Raw genomic sequence first — 19,607 nt, 5'->3', positions numbered from 1 at the left:
TCTCATAATGAAAAACTTCCCCATCATGTGATTCAAAATTAATTTTGCTTTTTCCTATTGTTTCTGATATCTCAGCAACTCAGGGGCATAATTTTCCGATGATGAATTTTTGGCAAGCGTTTTGCAAACTTTGTTTGCAGTTTTACATTTAACGGTAGATAATTTATCTACATTTTCAAGATGATGAACAGCAGATTTGAACCGTTGTCCTTTATTCTTTGAACCATACCTTGGACATAGGCGTGCATGAATTAATTTTGGAGACATAGTTCCATCAAGATTGCAGCTTGTTTTCTTGGAAAGTACGATGTGCCTTCGCATTGAGTATTTTAAATTTATTAAAGTTATGGACAGTCGCATGATGTCGAAAATAATTCTCTGCTCTTTTCCTCGCTTTTCTAGACTGTTTGCAGTCTGCATTAAACCGCGGCTTCCGTAAATCTTGATTTGTAGAGGATTGTGGTTTACACTTTACAGCTATCACAATTAAAAAGGTCAGAGAAGTATAGAATTTTACCAGGTATATGACTGAAAAATGCCGGTTGGAGTTAGATGTGCACATAACTACGGACCAGTCTGCCTTAGAAAAATGCTATCTTGTGTAAGATGGAGCATCAGATGCGGACATTTCTGAGAGGATAGTTGGAAAGTTGTCACCTCTGCAAAGGTCATCGTGGAGTGACCAATCAAATTCATGAAGTGGATTTGAGTCTGGTGGCGGAAATAACGTTCTTCCTCATTCCGAACTTGCCTGCAATACGAGCCTAACCATGATTTTCTTATATTTGGATTGATCGATGACTATGGAATATAGTTTTCAGCAATTTCATTCAAGCTCAAGCATGAGAAAATACCCGAATGGGATCTGAAACACCAATCAACGATTCAGGTTTTAGTTTAATTGTGCATAGAGTTTGAAATATCGACCGGTTTGCCTTCGAGAAATTCCGTCTTGCATAAGGAGGAGTATCGGATGGATTTACTGCTGAAAGTATGGTCGGGAAATGGTGACTGTCATTGTGAACTGACCGTTGAAAGTATGGTCTGGAAATGGTGACTGTCATTGTGAACTGACCGTTGAAAGTATGGTCGGGAAATGGTGACTGTCATTGTGAACTGACCGTTGAAAGTATGGTCGGGAAATGGTGACTGTCATTGTGAACTGACCGTTGAAAGTATGGTCTGGAAATGGTGACTGTCATTGTGAACTGACCGTTGAAAGTATGGTCGGGAAATGGTGACTGTCATTGTGAACAGACCGTTGAAAGTATGGTCGGGAAATGGTGACTGTCATTGTGAACTGACCGTTGAAAGTATGGTCTGGAAATGGTGACTGTCATTGTGAACTGACCGTTGAAAGTATGGTCGGGAAATGGTGACTGTCATTGTGAACTGACCGTTGAAAGTATGGTCGGGAAATGGTGACTGTCATTGTGAACTGACCGTTGAAAGTATGGTCGGGAAATGGTGACTGTCATTGTGAACTGACCGTTGAAAGTATGGTCTGGAAATGGTGACTGTCATTGTGAACTGACCGTTGAAAGTATGGTCGGGAAATGGTGACTGTCATTGTGAACAGACCGTTGAAAGTATGGTCGGGAAATGGTGACTGTCATTGTGAACTGACCGTTGAAAGTATGGTCTGGAAATGGTGACTGTCATTGTGAACTGACCGTTGAAAGTATGGTCGGGAAATGGTGACTGTCATTGTGAACTGACCGTTGAAAGTATGGTCGGGAAATGGTGACTGTCATTGTGAACTGACCGTTGAAAGTATGGTCGGGAAATGGTGACTGTCATTGTGAACTGACCGTTGAAAGTATGGTCGGGAAATGGTGACTGTCATTGTGAACTGACCGTTGAAAGTATGGTCGGGAAATGGTGACTGTCATTGTGAACAGACCGTTGAAAGTATGGTCTGGAAATGGTGACTGTCATTGTGAACTGACCGTTGAAAGTATGGTCGGGAAATGGTGACTGTCATTGTGAACTGACCGTTGAAAGTATGGTCGGGAAATGGTGACTGTCATTGTGAACTGACCGTTGAAAGTATGGTCGGGAAATGGTGACTGTCATTGTGAACTGACCGTTGAAAGTATGGTCGGGAAATGGTGACTGTCATTGTGAACTGACCGTTGAAAGTTAGGTCGGGAAATGGTGACTGTCATTGTGAACTGACCGTTGAAAGTATGGTCGGGAAATGGTGACTGTCATTGTGAACTGACCGTTGAAAGTATGGTCGGGAAATGGTGACTGTCATTGTGAACTGACCGTTGAAAGTATGGTCTGGAAATGGTGACTGTCATTGTGAACTGACCGTTGAAAGTATGGTCGGGAAATGGTGACTGTCATTGTGAACTGACCGTTGAAAGTATGGTCGGGAAATGGTGACTGTCATTGTGAACTGACCGTTGAAAGTATGGTCGGGAAATGGTGACTGTCATTGTGAACTGACCGTTGAAAGTCCGTTAGAATGTTAGCATCAGTTCAAATCCAAAGAAAAGTAGGTGCCAGTAGCAGGATGCAGATAAGTGCGGGAATCATCATTACATATACACACGTCGTAGTTCGTGATGAATTCCTCCACAACTTTACCTTTAGTATTAGTATTTACACTACTACCCTAGAGTGATTTGTGACCATTCAAATCCCCATGTTAATACTTGGTTTGGGAAATCAACTCGTTGAAGAGCTGAAGGTGGTGGAATATAATCACTGAATGTGATTTAGAAGTTTGTGTTGCCCATTCACTGGTATAATTCTGAGGTGCTTCTGTGCTTACCCATGTATGATTTGGCAGTCATTAGATGTAGTTGTTATTTTTTGGGTGCTGGTTTTAAAGTTGAACTAATACCAGATGCATTGGAATCTGTACCTTCCTTAGATCGTACAAGTGTCCTAGCATCAGACAGGCTGGTGAGACAGTCTTTTGAAAAAGATGTGTGACTCCCGGAATAAAAATATATACATTTTTTTAATATCGCTATCACAGTCTTCAGTGGTATGAGACTGCTCGCTGCAGTGAGCACATGTGATAGGTCTCGTACAATAACTGACACCATGGCTAATATCCAAGGCACATTATCAAGAGCCTACCTGGTCCCCCATGCATTAAGTCAATTTACTTACCAAAATCCCGAGTAGAGGAGCCCAGCTGGCCCACACTCATTAAGCGGGTTGGGTAATTGATATTAGCACTGGTCTGTGACACATCATTGCCCCCGTGCAATAAGCGTTATACTTGCGGGCGGCTAATCGTTGTCCAGCCGGCCCCCCAACTGAGCATACACGTGCTGGCCGCCAAAAATAGCACAGATAGAAAGACCAAGTCCTTAGATGTATTAGCCAGCCCGGTATAAACAAAAGCAATTACGTCAAGATACTAAGCTTTTGACATTTAAGACATCTTACGGAATTTGGAATGAAAATGCCAACACTGAAATCACAGTACCCTGCTTTAAGTCATTTAGGGGCAGCTGGTGTTGAAAAAGAACACAGAGAAGTTTTAGTTCTTTGAGTTTGAGAATTCTTCCTGGTTCAGAATCTTTTCATATATAACACACCCTGGTCTCGGATTTCAGATGCTGTTTCACTTTGAGTCATGTCTGTGAGCAATTGGTCTCTACCACGTATTATTCTGTGCTGGTATGGAGGGTTCTGCGTTTCGTGACTGAAACTGGAATACCGAAAAACGAAGTCGTTGACATAAGGTTAACAGATTGTTGTTTCTTGCTTCGCTCAATCAGTAGAGAGCCTGAACTCAGTCTTTTGATGTTTTTAACCTCGCCCGCTATGCCATGAACACCCTTTGATATGGCGAATGGATTCAGTTTAAGACGTGTCTTGTCACTTGCCTCAAGAACAAGAAAACGTGGCCAATGTTCTGTTTGTTTCAAAGTTCTTGGATCATCGTCATTATCATATGGACGTTTGGTATTTTTGGAGGGGATTCCATGTTGCGGTTATAATGATTCGTCCCCCTAGCTAACCACCCACCGTTGAATGTCAGGAAAATGCTAAACACAAGTTGAATTCCAACTTGCAGCACCACCGATACCCGGATTATATACTCCAACAGATTGGCCCATGAGACACCGCCTTCTGCCCATACAACTCTAGGCAAAACAGACATGAAATTAAGTATTTGAAATTCTGAGATCAAATAATTGTGCCAATACCTTAAAGAAAACAACAACATATGATCGTTTTCAAAAACATTGTGCAACATTGTACAGCTGTAGTACAAGGCTTCGCGTGACCAGGCGACTGGTTGAACCGGGCCCTTTCAACCACCTCTCTATGTAGTAAGGGTTGAAGTGGTGTGTTGGGCAAAGGAACGCTGTTCAAGCTACAGTTGCCCTCAGCGACCAGAATCCCGTCCTCCACCGACACACGGGCGGAAACAGGTTGGTGGACCAAATATGCCCCAGGGTCCACAACGGGTGTTTGACTTGCTCATAGCGTTACCCAGCACCCATCACGAGGCGGTGGTTTGACATGGGTGCCCGTATTTGATGAATTGAAAAGTGTCATGTATTCAAGTTGAGATATATGTGTAAACTCTACAAGCACATACATTCCCATATCATTCACATGTGTTGATTACCGGCGAATGTTGATTACGAGGGAGGAGTGCAGAGAACGGCACAGCCAGGTGTTCGAGAAGCACGTGCACAAATTGCCGGGAAAATTGTTTATTCATTAACCTGTGCTGCAGCTATGCTGTCTCCATGCTTTCTCACACACCCTTTCTCTACACTCTTCTCTCGTAACAAATAGTGAACTGTGCCAATAATTTAATGACAGTTTGTTAAACAACTTTTTATTGTAAGGAAAGATATTCTGCAAAACCTCACATAGTCGGTGTGATGTCCTGATTATGATCAGCGTTTCATTGAGTATGTTATGTTTATTAGATTTCGAGCTAGACTGCAATTCATCGGGCCGCTTTTGAGCCAAACGGACTATAGTGTACACACCGAGAACATATCGCCAGAAACACCCCGTGCTCAGTCATGCCTGATCTCTTGAGCTAAGCTGAAGTAGGTGAATGAGTGAATGCAGTTCTCGTCTCGGGGTTACAGCATAGGAACGCATCCCACCCCATACTGTTTAGCTGTATCTCTTAAACTTCAGTGTTATACTAATCAATCTGACGACAAAATACATGAGACCTGGTGTTCCATCCAGCTGTGAGGTGAGAGTGGACAGTCCACCAGAAAGTCATATTCAAGTACCCCTGTATATTCTTTCTCGATCCATCCCCTGCTTTGAGGCAGAGAACGCCTCTCTGACAGGTGCGCTATTTTTTTAAAAATTGAGGGTCATATAACAACCTTGATAAAATATCTCTGAATGAAGGAGACGCTCTCTGAAGCTATGGTTTTCAGTGTCAACACGCTGTCTTGATGTTATGCACAACTCTAATTGTCATTATTTATGTTTCAAAATGTACACTAATATTTTGCGAATGTGTTTTATTTTAGTCTTTAGTGAAAACCTTTTCTGTCGTTATTTTATAGATGTTGATAACGGTTTATATTTTGGGAAGGATTGATGTTTCCAGCGTTTCAGTTCAGTTTCCAAATGACGATGACTTTCACGCTGTCACACTACTACATGGACTAATCAGTTTTAAAATTTCTATTGAATATAAATATGCTACGAACTATCTATTTTGAAAAGAACACGCCCTGGAGTAAAACTATAAACATTATTATTCTTATAGGATATTTATATAGCGCACATATCCTTGCAACTATTGCTCAAGGCGCTGGCATTTGTTTCCCTCGATCACTGGATGTCTGTCTCAGCGTCACATCGTATTATCAATCTCAACTCCGTGAGGAGTATAAAACTCTTGCTGCCACTAGGCGCACCGAATTTAATATCATGGGACACGAGTCAAACTTGTCATCACATTAAAAGGAAACGCTAGCACTTTCCGAGTCAGGACAGAGCTGAATGGTTTTCAGCGCTTTTTCTTTACAAAGGGTTAAATAGGTTCAAAACGTTCGCTCTGCCGAGCGCATGTGATTTGAAATCAGACTGCATTCAGCGTTATAGGTGGGGTGATATGACTACCTCGTTCTTGCACGCCCTCTTTTGAATTACCCGTCTAGAACGCTAGAAACGTTCATTGATTCAATACTCTTTGCTTTTTTTGCTTTCTTATGAAGGTTGTAATCTGCATTAAAAACAACCACCTTTCATTCCCCTTCACCTGTGAGGTGCTGTCTACGTCGAACCTGACGGTCTTCACGTGACTTTGATCAGCCAATCAGTTTCCTTTAACCTTCCCTCAACCTTTCCTCAACCAAAACTAACTTCTGCAAACTGACCTAAAACTAATTACGTCTCTTATCTATACCAGATGAAATCCTGTTGTTTCAACTCTTTTGTCTATTTTACTATATTATCCTGTTTTGTTTTTTTCTTCACCTCTTCATTCTCAACATTGTTCTGTTGTCAGTCTGGAGCTTGCAATCCCAAACAACGCCTGGTCGCGGAGTTGTTCAGAAATTACGAAAGACGCGTTGAACCCTTTGGTATTAACATCACATCGAATGTGTGGACGGATCTCACCCTTCTTTAGATATGTAATATCGTACATATACTGGAACACAGTTAGAACGTTTAATCGTGGACATCGAATTAGGTTCGCATGTTACAATATGATGTTCAGCAGAAATAGTGATATGTTTACAGCATTATTGACTTGATCAATAGTAATAGTATTATGTTTAGGTCACATATTGAACAGTTTAGGAAAATAAGTGGTATGTATGTTACATTTAATATTGAAATGTTCAGAACACAAAGAGATATGTTTTCTGACAAACATTCAGTAGGTGTGACCTAGTGGTTCAAAATACATTTGAAAATGGTTAATTGGTCAAATGACATGAGATAATGATTTTAAACATGATTTAAGACATGCTCGATAATGCCCAGGGTATTCCTATACATTACCACTACTACCTTTTTATGGTTTTTTCTTTTTTTTTTTTTTTTTTTTGTCTTTTGTTGTTACCTTGACTCGGGTAAATTGTGATTCTCCACAGCCTTTGTACCCTGCTATATCATCACAGACTGAGGAGTGAGTGAGTGAGTGAGTTAATATTTAACGTCACATTGGCAATATTTCAGCCATATCGTGACGAGACCATTTTTTATACTGAAATGAAATATGTATACATTATAATAACCTGTCGTCAAAGGACAGTAAGACCACTAGAATATCACATTTAGAATTAAAACTAGTGTGGAGAGTTAAAACAAATACCACTATTTGGACAATACAACATAAAATACGGGCTATAGATCGCCAACACCTGAAGGTAGATCACCATACTAGGGACCATGGGGACTTACAGTACCTTTGCTACCTGCATGGACCCCAGATGGATTTACACCATCCCCTCAGCCATTGGCGATTATACTGAGAGTTAGCCATTATTAAAAACAACAAATATACTACGAGTAAAAGTTTGGTCGTACTAAATTTACATAGAATGTTTTGGACGTACCCTGTCAGGAGGACAATAATTTTACAATACTGCAACCCCCCTCAAGGGCACAGCCACTAACAATCTCAGTTAGCAATCTAGACTACCAATAGTAAAATATTTAACTATTTACAATTCTGATAACAAATGTATTTCTTTTAAAAATGCAATTATTAATTGAGAGCTGGTATTAGTAAAAAGATCCTTCATAGTTCGTGAACTAAAATACTGATCCCTTGTGATGGAATACTCAACACAGTCAAGCAGGATATGCTTGACTGTGATTCTTTCATCACAAGGGATGCAGAACGGAGGATCCTCACCTTTCAATAGGTATTCATGAGTATATCGTGTATGGCCAATACGACATCGCCGCAAAATGACCTCATCAAATCTGGACTGACAACCCAAGTGGGTATACCCAATATATGGTTTCATTGCATGTAATTTGTTTACATCCACTTGGGTGTCCCACTTCTTCTGCATCAGATCACGGACACTCGTACGATCTAATGGTAGCTTTACAATCAGTGTAGGGAATAAGAAGTGGTGTCACAGATTTGTTGAGTGCTGCCTTAGCAGTAAGATCGGCCATTGCGTTACCAGAAATGCCTACATGGCTGGGTAACCAACAAAAGACGATGTCGTATTGGCCAGTAGCAAGGTTATTATACAATTCAATAATTTCTATTAAAAGTGGATGTTTACAAGAAATATTGTTAATCGCCTGAAGGCAAGAAAGAGAATCTGAAAAGATGATATATTGTTTACACTTAGGATGTTTATTGATATATTTTAAGGCTGTTAATATGGCGTTTGCTTCCGCCGTGAAAATAGAGCTGTTATCAGGCAATCGGGAAGATATTGTTTTGGATCCAATGACAGTGGCACAAGCTACAGCGCCACCACCCTTGGATCCATCTGTAAATATTTATATTTATATTTATATTTATTATATTTAGTACGTAATTGACTAAATTCTTGTTTATATTTTAGTTCATTAGTTTCTGATTTTTTGAAAGTGGTCAAGGTTAGGTCCACCTGGGGCCTAACCAATTGCCAAGGAGGGGAACAAAGGAGACGGGAAGGAGCTATACTGCTATGGCAGTAGAAATAAGTGGTTTTATTCTTAAACCAAGAGGCGGAACAAAAGAAGATCTCCTATTGTACAAATCCTCGTAGAGAGGATTGAAGACACAGTTATATGCAGGGTTTGACTCACTGGAATATAATTTTGTCGTATACTATAGAGCTAATTTTATACGGCGTTGTTCAAGAGATGGTTCATCAGCCTCGACATAGAGGCTGTCAACAGGTGAAGTTCGAAAGGACCCAAGACAAAGTCTTAGACCTTGATGATGGACAGAATCTAATAGTTTTAGGTTACTTTTGCAGGCTCCACCATATACAACTGAGCCATAATCAAGCTTCGAGCGGACAAGAGATCTGTATAGGTGTAGGAGGGTAGCTTGATCCCCTCCCCACTTTGAATTTGACACGACTTTCAATAAATCAAGTGCCTTCAGGCATTTAGTTTTTAAGGATTTGATATGAGGAAGAAAGGTTAAATGGGAGTCGAAAATCAGACCTAAGAATTTGGCCTCCTTGACAACTTTTATGGGAGTGCCATTTAAAAAGAGTTCTGGGTCTTTATGAGGTTTATATTTACGGCAGAAATGTATGCAATTAGTTTTGAATGTAGAAAATTTAAAGCCGTTTTCAAGACACCATTTATCTATTTTGTTTAAGCACAACTGCAGTTGCCGTTCGATAGTATGCATATTCTTACCACGACAAGAAATATTAAAATCATCCACAAAAAGTGATCCATTGATTGAATCATGTAAAACCTCAGATAAACTGTTGATCTTGATACTAAATAAGGTGACAGACAAAATACTGCCTTGTGGTACTCCCTGATCCTGATTATAATGATCAGACAGAGTAGTACCCACTCGGACTTGAAACTGTCTGTCTTCTAAAAACTGTGATATGTATTGGGGTAGACGACCCCTTAAACCAAAATCATGGAGATCTTTCAAAATACCGTACTTCCACGTCGTATCGTATGCCTTTTCTAGATCGAAAAATATGGACACAGCATGTTGTTTATTTATCATGGAAATTTTAATGAAAGACTCTAAACGTACTAAATGGTCAATGGTACTTCGATTTTTGCGGAAACCACATTGAATGTCAGAGATAAGGTTGTTGGTTTCCAGGTACCAGACCAAACGATTAGTAACCATACGTTCCATTGTCTTACACACACAGCTAGTTAAGGATATTGGTCTGTAATTAGTTGGATCTGAGTGATCCCGGCCAGGTTTAGGAATAGGAATGACAATAGATTTTCGCCATGACGATGGGAAAGTCCCAGAAGTCCAAATATTGTCAAATATAGTCAGCAAAGTTTCTAAACACGATTCAGGTAGATGTTTAAGAAGCTGATAATGGATATTATCAGGCCCTGAAGCAGTGTCATGAGCTTGCCCAAGAGCCGTATGGAGTTCATGGATGGAAAAGATCTCATTATAATCCTCCCCGTTGTCTGAATTAAAATTGATTATCTTTTTTTCCTGCTGATCCTTAAATTTCTGAAAGGCTGGTAAATAATTGGACGAAGAGGAATGTTTAGCTAATGTTTCACCAATCTTATTAGCAATGTCAGATTCATCTGTTAGAAGAGTATCACCCTCCTTGATATGGTGAACACAACATTTAGACCCTTTGCCTTTAATCCTCTGCACCATATTCCATACCTTTGAAAGAGGTGTTCGTGAGTTAATGTTAGAAACATAATTTTGCCAAGACTGGCGTTTATTTCTTTTAAATGTGCGGCGAGCCTTGGCATTTGAAATCTTGAATTGATTTAAGTTATGGACTGTTGGATGTCGTCGGAAGTATCTTTCCGCCTTCTTCCTGGCCTTTCTAGCTTGCTTGCAGTCACTGTTAAACCATGGTTTGCGAATATGTGGAACCATAGAGGACTTGGGAATACAATCTTCAGCAATCATAGCCAGTTCATCAGAAAAAACTTGAATAGGATCAGAAACATCCAGAAATATCTCGGGTTTTAATCTTTTATTACACAAGGTCTTGAATAAAGACCAGTCAGCTTTTTTAAAGTTCCACCTGGATGAAGGTGGGGCATCACTGGGGTCACTTCCACAAAGGTCATCGTGGACTGACCATTCAAATTCATTATATAAAGTAGGCTCCGCAACCGAGAGATCCAGGGAAGAGTAAGAGCCAGTTGCCGGGTGAAGATATGTTTGAGAACCATCATTGAAAATACACAACTCATTATTGGAAAAGAAATCCTCAAGTATCTTTCCTTTTGCATTTGTGGTGGTACTACCCCAAAGTGGGTTATGACCATTTAAATCGGCCATGATTATACATGGTGTTGGAAGCTGGTCATAAAGCATCTGAATATCACGTTGTTGTATGGAAGATGATGGTGGGATATAAAGTGAACACAGAGTAATTACAACATGTAGAGTCACGCGGACAGCCACAGCTTGAAGATGGGTATCAAGTGAAATAGGACTATGAATCGTACCCCGACTCACCAAAATAGAAGAGCCTCCAGTGGCCCTATCACCACCTGGAGAATACCGATGATAACAGTCATAATTCTTTAAATCGAATTTATCTGTGGATTTCAGATACGTCTCTTGTAAACACAGTGCAGATGGTCTGAAATCCTGAACCAAAAGTTGTAAATCTGTGAAGTTGTTTCGTAGTCCTCTACAGTTCCACTGTAATATGTGCGAAGACATCACCTTTTGGGGGCATTAATTGGGGATCGACCCCGCCCTTTCTTTGAGGGCGATAGGCTATGTGTCCTGTGCCGAATGTTATCAGACACATCCATTTCTTCAAGCGAGCCATATTTGTTAAACAACTGGATCTTGTTGTCAGATCCTTTAGATGGCCTGCCACTCTGTGACTTTTGGGACGATTCCGTCCTGGGTTTTGTTTTGTTTTTTATAACATGTTTTCCATTTGTTTCTGATGACGGTGACTGAGATGACTGAGATGACTGAGATGACAGTACGTTTTGACAAGTTGTTTGAGAGGAGGTAGATTCGAGGATAACAACTGAATCGGAAGTGAACGGCATTCGTTGAGGAGACTCTGTTGTTGTCCATGTGTAAACTGTTTGACATCCAATATCTTTACATGAAATATGCCGACTAGCAGGGTGCTGGGCAGACTGTGAAGTTGGTCGTGACACGGCTGCGGAATAGGAAATGCGTGTGGATTGTTCTTCATCTAGAACGATTTTCTTCGCATCTTGAAATGAGATATTCCGTTCATATTTGATTTTAATTATTTTTGACTCACGCTTCCATGTTGAGCATTCCTTTGACGACATATGATCACCACCGCAGTTAACACATGAAGGATCGTTCGTACACACATTACTGTCTGCACAACTACCACCACAGCAATGGCAAGCAGCTGGTTTAGTACATGTGTTGGATCCATGGCCAAAACGTTGACACTTGTAGCATCTCAGTGGATTAGGAATGTACATATCCACTTTGATACTACAATATCCTGCTTTAATCGAACTAGGTATTTTCGGAAGACCAAACGTGAAAAGATATGTGTTGGTCTTAAAGATTTCACCATGGCGTTTTGAAGAAAAGCGTTTCACAGCTACAGCATGTTGGGTTTTCAGTTCTTGCAAAATGTCATCTTCTGTCATGTCAGCAAGGAGATGACCATTATCACGCACTATCCCTTTGCAGCTGTTCAGGGACCGATGCGGGGAAACCACCACTGGAATATTTGCGAGGGTCCTGATGGAAAGAAGACTAGCGGCTTGTTTGTGTCGTCTACATTTTATCAATAGACACCCACTACGCAACCTTTTAGCATCTTCAACATCGCTAGCGATTCCTTGAATTGCCTTTTCAACAGCAAAAGGATTTAGTTTCAATGGATTACCATCTACGGAAGTGATAACCAAAAATCTGGGCCAATTTTCATTAGTCACTGGAGGCGTTCGCAGTTCATCAGTATCATACAAATCATTAGATTCGTGTGAACGTTTTTTCATAGGGGGTTCCAAGGTTGTAGTGATTTTGATTCATTCCCCTAGGTCCCCACCCACCACGGAGTGTCAACAAGGACGATGCCTTACACCTGTGGATCTCCAACAGGCGACACCAGGGATACCAGGGGAGTATACTCAGGTAAAACCATCACAAAAATGGTTTACCAGATTGGCCCATGAGCCACCGCCTTCTGGCATGGGACTCTAGGCAGGATAATATAACCAATAAGGTTCAGAGTAGATATCAAAATTGCCAATACCGAATAACAAGTACAATGTGCAATAACCAATAAGGTATGCAGTAGATGTCAAAATTGCCAAAACCCAATAAAATGGGCAAAAGCATTCACCATGCACAGGGCTTGGCGTGACCAGCCGATTGATAGAACCGGGCCAGTTCTACCACCCGTCTAGGTGACGTAAGGGCCAAAGTGGTGTGTTAAGCAACAGGAACATGGTTTCAAGATCCCATTGCCCTCAACCACCAGGATCCCTTCCTCTACCGACACGGGACGCAACCCACGGCAAACAGGTTGCCCAATTCGGTCGCTCGACCAGCAATGGGGTGCTATGGACCTAGTTGACCCGGGTCCACACGGGGGGGTTGAAGAGCTCTTAGCGTTACCCAGCACACAGACTGAGGAATCACTTCCTAGTACCTCAAAGTCGTCTTCTGATCACAAATCATCATCATCACAGTCACATTCAAAGTCTCAATCAGCAGTTGATAATCAACAAACGGTGAACAGTAAACCAAAGCCAAAGCCTGATGCTTCAAAATAACAAAGTTGCAGACCTTCTAAAGGGTCACAAAATAAAGTTCAATTGTTTAATAAATATGGGTGTCTTGAAGACATGGACGTTTCTGAAAACGTCCATTCTAGGGCACATAGATTGTCGCCCTCCAAAAGAGTGCGGGGTAGATCCCCAATAAATCCCCCCAAAAGATAGTTTATTCCAGTAATATTGTACAGTGGAACTGCAGAGGATTGAGTACATGAATTACAGCTATTAGTCCAAGATTTCACACCTTCAGCGTTATGTCTCCCAGAGACATATTTAAAACAAACAGATACATTTGACCTTCGTCATTTTAATGCATATCATTGTTTTTCACCTCTGGGTGATAGGGCCACTGGCGGATCATCTATTCTAGTCAGACAAAACGTTGTTCAAAGCCCTGTTTCACTTAATACTAACATGCAGGCTGTTGCAGTGAGAATTACTTTACATCTAGCGTTTACTCTATGCTCTCTTTATATTTCACCGTCTTCGATGTTGGCCAAAACTGATCTTCAAGCTCTATATGATCAGCTGTATTATAATGGGAGATTCAAATGGGCACAACCCACTCTGGGGTAGTGTAAATATAAACACTAAAGGTAAATTGTTGGAGGACTTTTGTTCTGACAATGATTTGTGTATTTATAATGATGGTTCCAGCACATATTTACACCCTGGTACAGGGACTTATTCTGCTCTCGACTTGTCACTTACAAATTCGGAACTACTAAATGAATTCGAATGGTCAGTCTACGATGACCTCTGTGGAAGTGACCATTTTCCAACTATATTAAAAGCTGTAACTCCATCCGATGCTCCTCCATCATCAAGACGGAATTTTAAAAAGGCTAACTGGGCTTTATATGAAACACTGTGTGCTGAAAAACTTAAACCCGAACGTTTTATTGACGTTCCTGATGCTATTAAATGTTTTTCTGATGAATTGAATTCCATAGCTGATGAGTGTATACCAAAGTCCTCTGCAGTTCCACATATTCGAAAACCATGGTTCAGCGATGAATGCAAACAAGCTAGGAAGGCAAGGAAAAAAGCAGAACGTTATTTCCGTCGCCATCCCATGGTGCATAATTTAAATATATTTAAAATTTTAAATGCTAAAGCACGGCGTACTTTTAAACAGAATAGACGCCAATCTTGGCAAAATTATGTATCCAAAATAAATTCACGGACACCCATGTCCAAGGTATGGAACATGGTCCAGAAAATTAAAGGTAAGGGTACTAAATCTAGTGTCCATCATCTTAAATATGGAGATCAGTTACTTACAGATAAATCAGATATTGCGAATAAACTGGGTGAAACCCTCGCTAAACATTCTTCCTCTTCTAATTATGTACCTAAATTCCAGCAGTATCAAAAACAAGAAGAAAAGAAAACTATTAATTTCAATTCTGATAATGGGGAAGATTATCATGAAACATTTTCTATTCATGAACTCCATACTGCTCTTGATGAAGCGCATGACACTGCTACAGGAGCTGATAACATACATTATCAACTCCTCAAGCATTTACCAGAATCCTGTTTAGAGACGCTTTTATCAATATTTGATGATATTTGGACATCCGGGAAATTTCCTTCTTCATGGCGTGATGCTATAGTGGTACCAATACCTAAGCCTGGACGTGATCATACGGATCCATCCAGTTTTCGTCCGATTTCATTAACTAGCTGTGTTTGTAAGACCATGGAACGCATGATAAATAATCGACTTGTTTGGTACTTGGAAACAAATAACCTTATCACAGATATACATTGTAGTTTCCGTAAAAACAGAAGTACTGTCGATCACTTAGTGCGTTTAGAATCATTTGTGAAAAACGCGCTAATTAATAAGCAACATGCTGTGTCTATCTTTTTTTGATCTTGAGAAGGCATATGACACAACCTGGAAGTATGGCATTCTGAGAGATCTACATGATTTCGGTTTGCGAGGTCGTTTGCCTCAATTCACAGGCAAATTTTTAAATAACAGACAATTTAAAGTCCGCGTTGGTTCTACCCTGTCTGATCATTACAATCAGGATCAGGGTGTTCCACAAGGCAGTATTTGGTCAGTCACAATTTTTAGTATAAAGATAAACAGTTTATCTAAAGTTTTAAACGATTCCATTGATGGATCTTTATTTGTGGATGATTTTAATATTTCTTGTCGTGGTAAAAATATGCATACCATAGAGCGGCAGTTGCAATTGTGCTTAAACAAAATAAATAAATGGTGTCTTGAAAACGGCTTTAAATTTTCTAAATCGAAAACTAATTGCATACATTTTTGTCGTAAGTACAAACCTCATAAAGACCCTGAACTATCTCTAGATGGCACTCCCATTAAAGTTGTCAAGGAAGCCAAGTTCTTGGGATTCATTTTTGACTCACACCTAACATTTCTGCCTTATATTAAGTCACTTAAAACTAAATGCCTGAAAGCACTTGATTTGTTGAAAGTGGTATCAAATTCTAAATGGGGAGGTGATCAAGCTACCCTCCTCCATCTATATCGATCACTTGTCCGTTCTAAACTTGATTATGGATCCATCGTATGTGGTGGAGCCTGCAACAGCAACATAAATTATTAGATTCTGTTCATCATCAAGGTCTAAGACTTTGTCTTGGGTCCTTTAGAACCTCTCCTGTTGACAGTCTATATGTTGAAGCCGATGAACCATCTCTTACACAACGTCGTATAAAATTATCTTTACAATATATCACAAAGCTATACTGTACAACAAAAAGTCTTCTCTTGTTCCACCTCTCGGGCACAGAATCAAACCCTTTCTTTCTTCGGCCGGCATTGAGCTGGAAAACATAGCTCCTTCCCGTCTTCTTTCTACTCCTCCTTGGCAATTGGTTAGGCCACAAGTCGACCTAACATTAACTACATTTAAAAAATCAGAAACTAATGAATTCCAATACAAACAAGAATATAATCAGTTGAAACATAAATATAGCAATTATAAATCCTTATTTACAGATGGGTGTAAGGATGGGGCGCAGTGGCTTGTGCCACTGTCATTGGATCCAGAACAATATCTTGTAGACTACCAGATAATAGTTCTATTTTTACAGCAGAAGCTAACGCCATATTAACAGCTCTTAAATATGTCCAAAACATAAACAGTACATAATCTATTCAGACTCTCTTTCTTGCCTTCAGGCTATTAAAAACCTAGCATGTAAAAATCCACTTTTAATAGAAATTATTGAACTTTATAACTGTCTTGCGACTGGCCAATACGACATCGTCTTTTGTTGGTTACCCAGTCACGTAGGTATTTCTGGGAATGTGATGGCCGATCTTGCTGCAAAAGCAGCACTCAACAAATCTGTGACACCACTTCTTATTCCATATTCACATTACAAAGCTTGCATTAGAACGTATATCCGTGATCTGATGCAGAAGAAGTGGGACACCCAAGTAGGTATCAATAAATTACATGAAATAAAACCGTATTTTGGTTACACCTTCTTGGGTTGTCAGTCCAGATTTGAAGAGGTCATCATGCGACGATGTCGTATTGGCCACACAAGATATACACATGAATATTTGCTTAAAGGTGAGGATCCTCCGTTTTGTATCCCTTGTGATGGAAGAATCACAGTCAAGCATATCCTGCTTGACTGTGTTGAGTATTCCATCACAAGGGATCAGTATTTCAATTCACGAACTCTGAAAGATCTTTTTAATAACACAAGCCCTCATTTAATCATTGCATTTTTAAAAGAATTAGATTTATTGACTGAATTGTAAATAGATAAATATTTTATTATTGGAAGTTTAAATTGGTAACTGTGCTTGTTAGTGGCTGTATCCTCATCAGAACGTATACCCTCGATATTTATCAAGGATGGATTTAAATGTGGACATCAAATGTTTTTTCTTTAAACTTGCGACAGAATGCGTCAGAAGAGGGAGGGAACTAAAGCTTGAAAACTTGTTTAAAGCCTCTTAGACTTTTTACTAACCAACATCGCTCTGGAGTCAAGTGGGAGCGTACTTGCGGTGTACCAGGTCATCCTGAAGACGTCGTGTCAATTCAACGTCGCATCCTTTCCCATGGACCGACGAAAATATCAAAAGAAGTTCGAGTCGTGGACACACCATGGAGATCAGCTCAATATAATGACAAATGATGAACAATTCGAGGAATCCTTATCTGAATGCATTCCCTGATCTCACTCATACATTCATAAATGACAGGCAGATCCTGCATCACCCATGTTGCACAGACCCCTATATTAAATTAACGTACACGGTGACCCTGAGACGGCGACCCTCTTCTTCCTGACGTACCTCATGCTGCCTGTCTCATCATCACCTTGGTAGCTCTGCTAGGAAATTTTGGTGCCCACCGGATTTGGAGAGAAAATATCGATTGGAATCACTTCTCTTCTGTCAATGATAGCGTTGTTGCTTGTTATTTCGACATGGCTACCACCGAGCTTGCTTGCGATTCCTCTAATTTGGACCTATTTATTTTATAAAAAAATGGACCTATTTATTTTATAGAAATATTTTAAAGTAGATTTAACTAATTCAGCTTGTTGTGCTGCCGGTTTGTTATGATGTTAGACAAGGTACACTGAATGTATAAATGAGTGAGTGTGTATGTGAATCAGTCAGTGAGGGATCTTACCTCAACATCGTCATCGTTCTAGACCACGTTCAAAATGCCTTGGTGAAAATGGACAACTCTCCATCTGTTGAACCGTCCGATGGAGAACGGATTCTGATGTCTTTCATCCATTCACCATCGGCAGAAACACTGTGTGGCAGTCATGACGACGTTTACAGAAAACAATAATATAGGCGTACACTGTCCTCTACTGTGACGTCTGTGATTCATATATTTAGACTGCATTCAGAGGAAATGTATTCCTTGTTGTCCACGTTTTTCAACATATGTCAGGTATGGGGTTTTTTTCAATTTGTAACATTCGAACAACCACAGTTCCACAACCCCCCCCCCCCCCCCCCCCCCCCTTTGATAAAGGTCATGCGCATCTCAACTGAATTATACCTATGGGAGACATCATCAGTCCAGTTCATCAACAGAAAGGTTTGACATTTCCACATTCATTAGTACTTGACACAATTGTTGAGACCAGCGTAATTGATCACCATTATTCATGCGTTTTACTACCTTTGCAACACACGTACCACATATAAGCTACATTTAAACTATATTCATATAATACTTATACCATATTTATACTAAATTTATACTGAAACTATGTTACATTTACAATAGATTTCTAGTATATTTACACTATGTTTACACTATTTGTAACCAGTCTGACCACAGCTTGACTGATTAATATGCAAGTCACAAAATCGAGACGGATTTCACCTTACAACAATTATTTATCAAAAATAAATCATATGTTTCTGGGATTCATGCTGTTCTGTCTGCAATCGGAAATATATTTTATCTGGATTTTTCTCACTTAAGCTGGTACTTCGAAATCAGTATGGTCATTGTGTCATTGAGTATTGATCTGACCGTGACCCGTGAAGGTCCCGCGGTAGAATAGGCCTTCAGCGACCTATGCTTGCCATGAAAGGTGACTATGCTTAAAGTAAGATGCGACTAACAGGATCGGGTGGTCAAGTTCGGTGACTTGGTTCACCCATGTCATCGGTTCCCAATTACGCAGATCGATGCTCTGGTTGTTGGTCACTGGATTGTCTGGTCCAGACTCGATTATGTACAGACCGCCGTAATCTAGTTGGAATATTGCTGAAAATATGAGTTATCTCCCTGCATGTTAGTTACTTCTTGTAAAAAGATTGGTACTGATTTGCAATAGCATTAAGTGATTGGCTTGTAAAATATCGAGTAAGTTCACCACTGCGACTGCTCAGAGTTATCTTTCCTTTGTTACTTGCGAACATTGGAGTTTCAAGGAAGCATATCGGTACGATACATTAGCTCACATAAATGGCTTATTTTAAGCACTTTTTCAGCAGCAGTTTGTGCGCTAGGACAGGTTTTTCATGATTTAGCCCCTGACGTCCATTGGGGGACAGCATTTTGAAACCGACGCATTGTTTCTAACAATGCAGTGAATCTGATACATTGTCTCAAAAAGATGCAGTGAAACTGAAACATTGACTCCAACCATTCAGTGAAACTAAAGCATTGTCTCCACCAACACGTTAAAGCTGAAACAATGTCTCCTTACTCTATGGTGAAACTGAAGTAATGTCTCCAACACCCTGGTGA

Source organism: Haliotis asinina, chromosome 11, assembly GCF_037392515.1.
Source record: "Haliotis asinina isolate JCU_RB_2024 chromosome 11, JCU_Hal_asi_v2, whole genome shotgun sequence".
NCBI classification, from domain to species: domain Eukaryota; kingdom Metazoa; phylum Mollusca; class Gastropoda; order Lepetellida; family Haliotidae; genus Haliotis; species Haliotis asinina.
This window is presented reverse-complemented; position numbering follows the sequence as displayed.